At 43.3% G+C, this 8,328-nt stretch overlaps 3 pseudogenes; all 3 read left to right on the forward strand.

Moving 5' to 3' along the window:
• Positions 1 to 2,834: 2,834 nt before the first annotated feature.
• Positions 2,835 to 3,664, forward strand: LOC150032700 (uncharacterized; annotated as a pseudogene).
• Positions 3,661 to 5,080, forward strand: LOC150032701 (uncharacterized; annotated as a pseudogene).
• Positions 5,081 to 5,158: 78 nt separating this feature from the next.
• On the forward strand, positions 5,159 to 7,851 carry LOC150032702 (uncharacterized; annotated as a pseudogene).
• Positions 7,852 to 8,328: the final 477 nt, after the last annotated feature.

Raw genomic sequence — 8,328 nt, forward strand, 5'->3', positions numbered from 1 at the left:
CTTCCGCTATTTGAATGATTGCATCATAATATTTTCTAGTAATGACATGGAAATTGCTAATGTAATGTGTTAAAAATTTAAGGAAAAAGACTTTAATACCATGAATTTGGGGAGCACAACGGAAATACAGATGGTAATAAAATATAATATAATATTAAATAAATATATATATAATATATAAATAAAACAAAATGAGAAATGAGAAAATTCTCAAATTTCCCCACTTTTCTAATTTTTATGGAATTTGTCCAATGTGTGTGTAATTTTAAGATCCACCAAATGCCACTGTTTATAGACAAAGTGACAAATGAGATGTGGAGTTACGTGGATAACATAAAGAGTAACACATTACTTTTGGGACACTAAGCTATGAACATCTATTTATTATAATATTCATAAGACCTATGTATTTTGGTCTAGGCCCCTAATGTTTCTAGCCAACTCTTTTCTAAGCCCATTTTGGTCTTTAGTTAATACTTTCAACCCATATCACGGTTCTTCTTGACTTTACAATTCCTAAACGTCAATTATATCCTTTGGTCCAAAATCACCTATAACACATGTCAACATTTTTTTCTTGGAAATTGGAGAGTATGGAAGATTTTAGGGTTTGGTTTTCAAAAATTGCAAAACTGACAAATAATAAGATTTATGACAACTCACATGAAATGCACATGACCATGAATTTTCAAATCCTTGTTTTACCCATGTCTAGTTCGTAGCTGTTGAAGGATAAAATTTTGGACCAATCACAAGTAACCACGTCGTTTGCTAAATTAATGATGAATTTCTAAATCATTAAATTTGGGTCCAATTAGAAGTTGACACATGTCCCAAATTGAATTGAAGACAAGTTTCGATGACGTCATACGGTTGAATCAGATGAGATTAAATTGGCTCAATTTGATATTATTATTTGGGTTTAAAGTCTAAACTACAAAAAAAAAAGAAAAAAAAAAGAGTTGAATTGGACTCAAATTTTAGATCAAGCCCAAAACCAACTAATTGGGCCTAAGGGCTAGGCCCATGGACCAACCAAGCCCACGAAGTCCACCTGAGAACTCTATAAATAGAGAAGTTCTCTTCATTTGTAAGGTAGCATTTTCTACATTCAGAGAGCCCAAAGAGAATTCATCAACAAGCAGAAGACTCCCAAGACTTCTGAAGCTGCACTCCTATAAGACAGAAGATCCTTGAAGACACAAAGACTCTTCCAAGACTTCTACTTCAAGCTTCCAAGACTTCTACTTCAAGAACGTTCGGTGCTTTTCTTCTTCAAGTCAAGCACATTCACCCAACTGAGAGAGAATCAAAGGATCAAGTATTAGAGATTGAACCACATCACATCAAATCAACTTCAACATCAACACTAACTCAACTTCAACTCCACGAAACAAGTTTCTTCGGAAGTCTCGTACGAACACTAATCCTCCAAAAAGATCAACAAGCCCGAAGGCTGATCATCCAAGAAGATCAACAAGCCCAAAGACCGATCATCTAAAAAGATCAACAAGCCCAAAGGCCGATCGTCCAAGAAGATCATCAAGCCCAAAAGTCGATCATCAAAGAAAGTTAACGAGCCCAAAGGCCGATCATTCAAGAATATCAACCAGTTTAAAGACTATAGGTTATTTTAAGAGCATCAAAATATTATGTATTAGAGATTGTACTCACTTTCTACAAAATTAATACAAAAACAAAGTTCAACATGAAATAAGTTCAAGTTCCATGAAATAAATTTCTCTTGAAATCTCGTGCGAATAAATTGGCATGCCCAGTGGGACATCTCTACCTCTCATCTCTCTCTCAGCATCCAAACAAACGAAATGGCACCTAAGAAGATGTCATCCAAAGCTTCCTCCGCAAACGGCTCGTACAGGGGACCTGTCACCCGCGACCGCTCAAGAAAAGTCACGCAGGAGCAAGAGCAGAGCTCCCTCATTGCCCACAACATCTTGAGGCAAATGATGGAATCCCCACAAAGTGGGGTTGTCATCAAGGAAAACCTCTTGTTTGAAAACTTTACTTCCACATCCAGTATGCTGAAAAGAGATTCACCACCATATGTGATTTCTATCATGATGCGGATGTGATGGTAGAAGCGGCCATGGCAGAAATGGAAAGGAAGATTAATTTTCTAATGAAAGCCGTCGAGGAACGAGACTCTGAGATCGCTGCCCTGAAAGAACAAATGTAGTCTCGAGAGGCTGCTGAATCAAGCCAAGCACCCATGGTCAAAGCAACTGACAAGGGGAAAACCGTGCTACAAGAAAACCAATTGCAACAGTCAGCCTCGGTGGCCTCTCTGTCGGTCCAACAACTGCAAGACATGATCATGACCTCTATAAGAGCTCAATATGGAGGGCCTGCTCAAACTTCCTTCATGTATTCCAAGTCATACACCCAGAGGATCGACAATCTGAGAATGCCTACAGGGTATCAACCCCCAAAGTTCCAACAATTCAGCAGAAAGGGCAACCCAAAGAAACACATCACCCACTTCGTAGAAACATGCAAAAATATGGGAACAAGGGGAGAACCTACTAGTCAAACAGTTCGTCAGAACCCTGAAAGGGAATGTTTTTTACTGGTACACGGACTTAGAGCCTGAGGTGATTAACAGCTTGGAGCTGACGAACACCAAACAACAGAAAAGGGAGCCAGTCGTCGACTATATCAACCGATGGAGAGCTCTGTGTCTGGATTGCAAAGATCGACTCACCGAATTGTGTGCTGTAGAAATGTGCATGCAGGGTATGCATTGGGAACTCCTCTATATCCTACAGGGGATAAAGCCTCGAACCTTTGAAGAATTGGCAACCCGCGCTCACGACATGGAGCTAAGTATCGCCAACAGAGGAACGAGGGACTTTCTGAGCCACGAACCGAGGAGAGATAAGAAAGAGGTGAAGGGTGCCGAGAAAATTGTGAAGGGCGCCACAAAAGAATCAATGGTCGTTAATATAACCCCATTGAAGTTCTCCTCAAACGGGAAAGAAAAGAAGATAGAAAAGAAAGACGAAGAAGGTGAAAGACGTCGCCCAACCCTGAAGGAACGACAGGAAAAAGTTTACCCATTCCCCGACTCTGACGTGGTAGATATGCTTGAACAACTACTAGAGAACCAACTTATCCAGCTGCCAGAATGTAAACGATTGGAACAGACCGGCAAGGTGGATGATCCTAACTACTGCAAGTATCACAGGGTCATTAGCCACCCGGTCGAAAAATATTTTGTTTAGAAGGAATTGATCCTCAAATTGGCTCGTGAGAGGAAAATAGAGTAGATCTAGACGAGGTGGTCCAAAAAAATCATGCTGCGGTAACGGTAACTCCAAGCGTAGCGACACGAATCATATTTTATGAAGAAAGGGAGAGTTCGTTCCAGTTTGGGACCTTCGTACATGTGGTAGTGCGGTTTCTGCAGGAGGTCCAAACTACAGATCCTCAAAATGGAAGGGAGTGCACTGATGATGACGATAACGGAGGTTGGATCCTTGTGGCGCGTCGTAAGAAGGAAAGACTGAACTTTACCCAGAAAGAGCTACGCTCTCATAGAATCTATAAGGGAGGGAGCAAGGCACAAAAAGGGAAGGGTAGAAAAAAGGCTCAAAGGCCCAAGGCTATTGATGGGAGAGACGAGAATGTTCCCCATCCCAAATGACAGGTAACCTTAGTAGATTTCCTCCCGAACGACTTTTGCAATTGGGGTTCAGAGGAGATACCAAAGGTTGTCGCATGTCATGCTGTTAGTATCAGGGAGGAAGAGCATACCATTCCAGGTCCATTAAAGTCGACAAGAGAACCAAAGAGTTCGTCACTATTCAACATATACGACTTGCTTTCACTCTCGCGAGAAGCTAAGACGACCCTTATTGAATCGCTGTTAGAATCCAATGCCTCTGGTGCATCGACCCCCACAGCACGTGCTTATGCCTCGTGTTGCACATCCATAGGCTTCTCAGACGAAGATCTGCTACTGGGATCCAAATTGCATAATAGGCCTTTGTACGTCTCTAGATACATTCGAGAATAAAGAGTGGGTCGAATCCTCATCGTCAACGGATCCGCCGTCAATATAATGCCTAAGACGACTATGAAATAGTTGAGTATACTCATGGAAGAACTATCAAACAGCAAATTAGTAATTCAGGGTTTCAATCAAGGCAGCTAAAGGGCGATAGGCATGATACGCTTGGAGCTCCTCATTGGCGATCTGAAGGCCGACGCACTATTTCATGTGATAGACTCAAAGACCACTTACAAAATGCTATTGGGACACCTTGGATTCATGGGAATGGTGTGATTACATCGACACTACATCAGTGTTTTAAGTTTTACCAAGACGGGATTAAGAAGGTCGAACAGATTCTAATCCATTTTCTAAAGCGAAGTCTCACTTTGCAAATGCAAAGTTTTACCTAAAGAGCGAAAATTCTGGTGAGACTATTCCGATAGAGATATTGCTGACAAAGAAAGCCGGTGGATCCCGGTCAAGGTCGCTAGTAGACACAGAGAAAAGGACAGGTAGCAAAGTACGAGCCTCCAGCCAAAAGGAGAATAGAATGTCCCTCGACGTTGGAGAAACACCTGTGGTGAGGGGCGAGAAAGCCTCAAAACCTCTGATTCTGCGTTATGTCCCTTTGTCGAGATGGAAAAAGAGTGAGTCACCTTTTACGGAATGCTCAAAAGGTCTGTGGCCGACGACATAGAAATTCTAAAGGAGAGTTTCGTCATACCCCTCAAGCAGGAAGTCCACAAGTCGGAGGCGGAAGTGACAAGGCTAAAGCTGCCTGAGAGGCGAACTGAAGACAGATTCGATCTTAAAGCTTACAAGCTATTGGCGAAGGTGGGCTACGACTTCACAACTCACACTGAGTTCAAAAGTTTGAAGATTTACGAGCAACCCCGACTCTCACTAACCCAAAAGAAACTTTTGCAAGAGGGACACGTTATACCCACGTTGAGGGCGGGACTCGGATATGAGCTGTTAAAGCCAGTCCGCATAATCAGAAATGTGGAGGGGAAAGTGGCCAACAACAATCATATCACTGCGGAAGATGATACAGGAGAAAATTAGGGCAAAGATAAAAGAGTCTCAGCCTTTGACCGTATTAGACCACCTGCTGCATGCGCCTTGGTCTTCGAAAGATTAAGCATGACAGAAGCAGAAAGAGGAAGCCCACATGTTATTCCCAGAGATACTCGACGCTCAGTCTTTCAAAGGTTAACTCCGCCAAATGAAGAAAATGAGGAAATCATCTGTCAATCGTTGGTTGTGGTGCGACTATTAGCCTTCGAAAAAATAGGCATAATTCCAAAGGAGAGCGAAGGAAAACCCCGCACTCCCAATTTTTTCGCTTGAAGCACAAGAGGCCTAAAGATCCCCTCGACCAATGTGTCCCTAGTAAGACAAATGGGAAGGAAAAAACCTGTCAGCCTCCGAAACAACTACAGGAAAGAGGGGGCCGATACCTCAAGCGTCCATCTGGTGGAGAATCGACCTTAAAAACACTGAAGCGTTATTGGACCAAAAGCCATCTGGAGAGGCAAGAAGTGATGGAGAAATTTGTAGTATCATCCTCTCATGCATGAAGAGAAGAACCTTCGTTACTTAAACGCAAGTCAGGGCACGCTCAAAGTAAAGCGGCTCGACGTCGTTTTCACCGATCCTTAGAATGGAAATTTAGAGTAGGAGGAAGGCAAAATTTCATGCCACCACATCACCATCACCGAAGAATCTGAAGAAGGTATGACCGAAGAGGAAGTGGAAGACACTCCGCAAGGTCTAGAGGACAGTGGTCAATCCACGGTGGACGAGTTAAAAGAGGTGAATCTGGGCACCTTGGAAGAGTCGTGTCTGACTTTCATCAGTGCGTCCCTCTCGGAAGGGGAAGAGGATGAATACATGCATTTACTCACTGAATACAGGGATGTTTTCGCCTGGTCATACAAAGAGATGTTGGGACTAGATCCAAAAGTAGCAATCCACCATCTCGCAATCAAACAGGGGTGTCGACCCGTTAAGTAAGCTCAACGACGCTTTCGACTAGAACTTATCCCCCAGATTGAGGTTGATGTCAATAAGTTGATCGAGGTCGGGTTCATTCGTAAAGTTAATATCCAACATGGATAGCCAACATTGTCCCGGTTAGAAAAAAGAATGGACAGCTTCGTGTTTGTGTAGACTTTCGCGACCTAAATAGCGCCTGTCCTAAAGATGACTTTCCATTGTCTATCACAGAGATCATGGTCGATGCGACAATGGGACATGAGGCCCTATCCTTCAGGGACGGATCCTCTGGGTATAACCAGATATGGATAGCCCTCGCAAATGAGGAAATGATGACATTTCGAACCCCAAAAGGGATATATTGTTATAAGGTAATGCCCTTCGGGTTGAAGAACGCCGGCGCTACTTATCAATGTGCCATGCAGAAGGTGTTTGATGATATGTTGCACAAACATGTAGAGTGTTATATGGATGACCTTGTGGTCAAGACCAAGTGACGAGAGGACCATTTGAAAGATCTAAGGACAATGTTTAATCGCCTGCGAAAGTACCAGTTAAAGATGAACCCCCTCAAATGCGCATTTGGCGTAACTTCAGGAAAGTTTCTAGGCTTCAATATGAGACATCGGGGAATAGAGATAGACCAATCCAAGATTGATGCCATCCAACAAATGCCTAGACCAAGAAATCTACAAGTTGAGAATTTTGTAGGGACGTCTGGCCTACATCCAACGGTTTATTTCTAACCTGCAGGGCGGTGTCAACCCTTTCAAAGACTGATGAGAAAATGAGAGAAATTCAAATAGGAAAAGGCCTGTCAGAATTCTTTCGATAACATAAAGAGGTACCTGATCAACCCTCCTTTCTTAGGAGCCCCAGTAGTGGACAAGCCGTTGATACTATACATTGCAGCGTAAGAGAGATCACTGAGGCACTATTGGCACAAGAAAGAGAAAAGGGAAAAAAACGCACTCTCTATTACTTGAGTAGAACCCTGAATGGTAGCCGAGATCAATTATTCCTCTATAGAGAAGACGTGCCTCGCCTCTTCTTCGCCATAGATAAGTTGAGGCACTACATGTAGGCCTCCACAGTCTACTTAATTGCGAAAGCCGACCCCATCAAGTACATCATGTCCAGGCCGATCATCTCGGGATGTTTAGCCAAATGGGTAATCATGCTTCAACAATACGACATTGTTTATATACCATAAAGGGCAGTTAAAGGACAGACATTGGCCGACTTCCTGGCAGATTACCCAGTTCCATCGGATTGGGAGTTAAGCGAAGACTTGCCTGATGACGAAGTTCTCTTCACAGAGACCTCAGGACTGTGGGTCATGTTCTTTGACAGCACGACACGAAAAAAGTAGTGTGGGGGCAGGTATTGTCTTCATTTTGCCAGAAAAGCACATGTTATCTTATAGCTTCGCACTTGCCGAGCCATGTTCAAACAACGTCGCTGAATACCAAGCTATGATAATTGGCCTCCAAATGGCCTTAGAGATTGGAGTAGCTTGTATAGAAATCTTCGGTGACTCAAAGTTGATAATCAATCAACTCTTATGCCAGTACGAGGTGAAGCATGACGACTTGAAACCCTACTTCACTTATGCTCGTCAGTTGATGGAGAAGTTCGAAAGCGTGGTATTGGAACATGTCCCGAGGACGGAGTTCAAGAAAGCGGATGCCTTGGCAAACCTAGCCACTGCTTTAAAGGACCTGGATAATGTGCCCCTTAATATATCGTTTTGGCGGAGATGGGTTGTACCTCTGATTGGGACTGCATATAAGGGAACGAATGCAATATCATTCTACCTAACCGACGAGGAAGACTGACGACAGCCCATCATAGATTACCTTGAGCATGGAAGGCTCTCGATTACTCCTGCCATAAAATCAAGGTCCGCAAGAGAGCCGCGCATTTCATTTACTACAAAGGGGTCCTATACCGTCGATCCTTTGAAGGACTTTTCCTTCGATGCCTTAGTAAGAAAGAGTCAGCGAAGGCTTTGGAGGAAGCACACTCAGGCGTATGCGGCGCGCATCAAGCGGGACCAAAGCTACAATTCCAGCTGAAAAAGAATGAGTTATTATTGGCCGGGAATGATCCAGGACTCAATGGATTATGAAAAGAAATGTGAAGTCTGTCAATATCATACGAATTTCATTCATCAACCGCCTAAGCCTCTACATCCGACCATAGCCTCATGGCCTTTTGAAGCATGGGGCCTCGATCTGGTCGGCCCTATAACACCTAAGTCGACAACAGGGCACTCCTACATCCTCGCAGCCACTGACTATTTCTCAAGATGG

The sequence above is a fragment of the Benincasa hispida genome, chromosome 11 (assembly GCF_027475165.1).
Source record: "Benincasa hispida cultivar pf3 chromosome 11, pf3_genome.v1.1, whole genome shotgun sequence".
Lineage (NCBI taxonomy): Eukaryota > Viridiplantae > Streptophyta > Magnoliopsida > Cucurbitales > Cucurbitaceae > Benincasa > Benincasa hispida.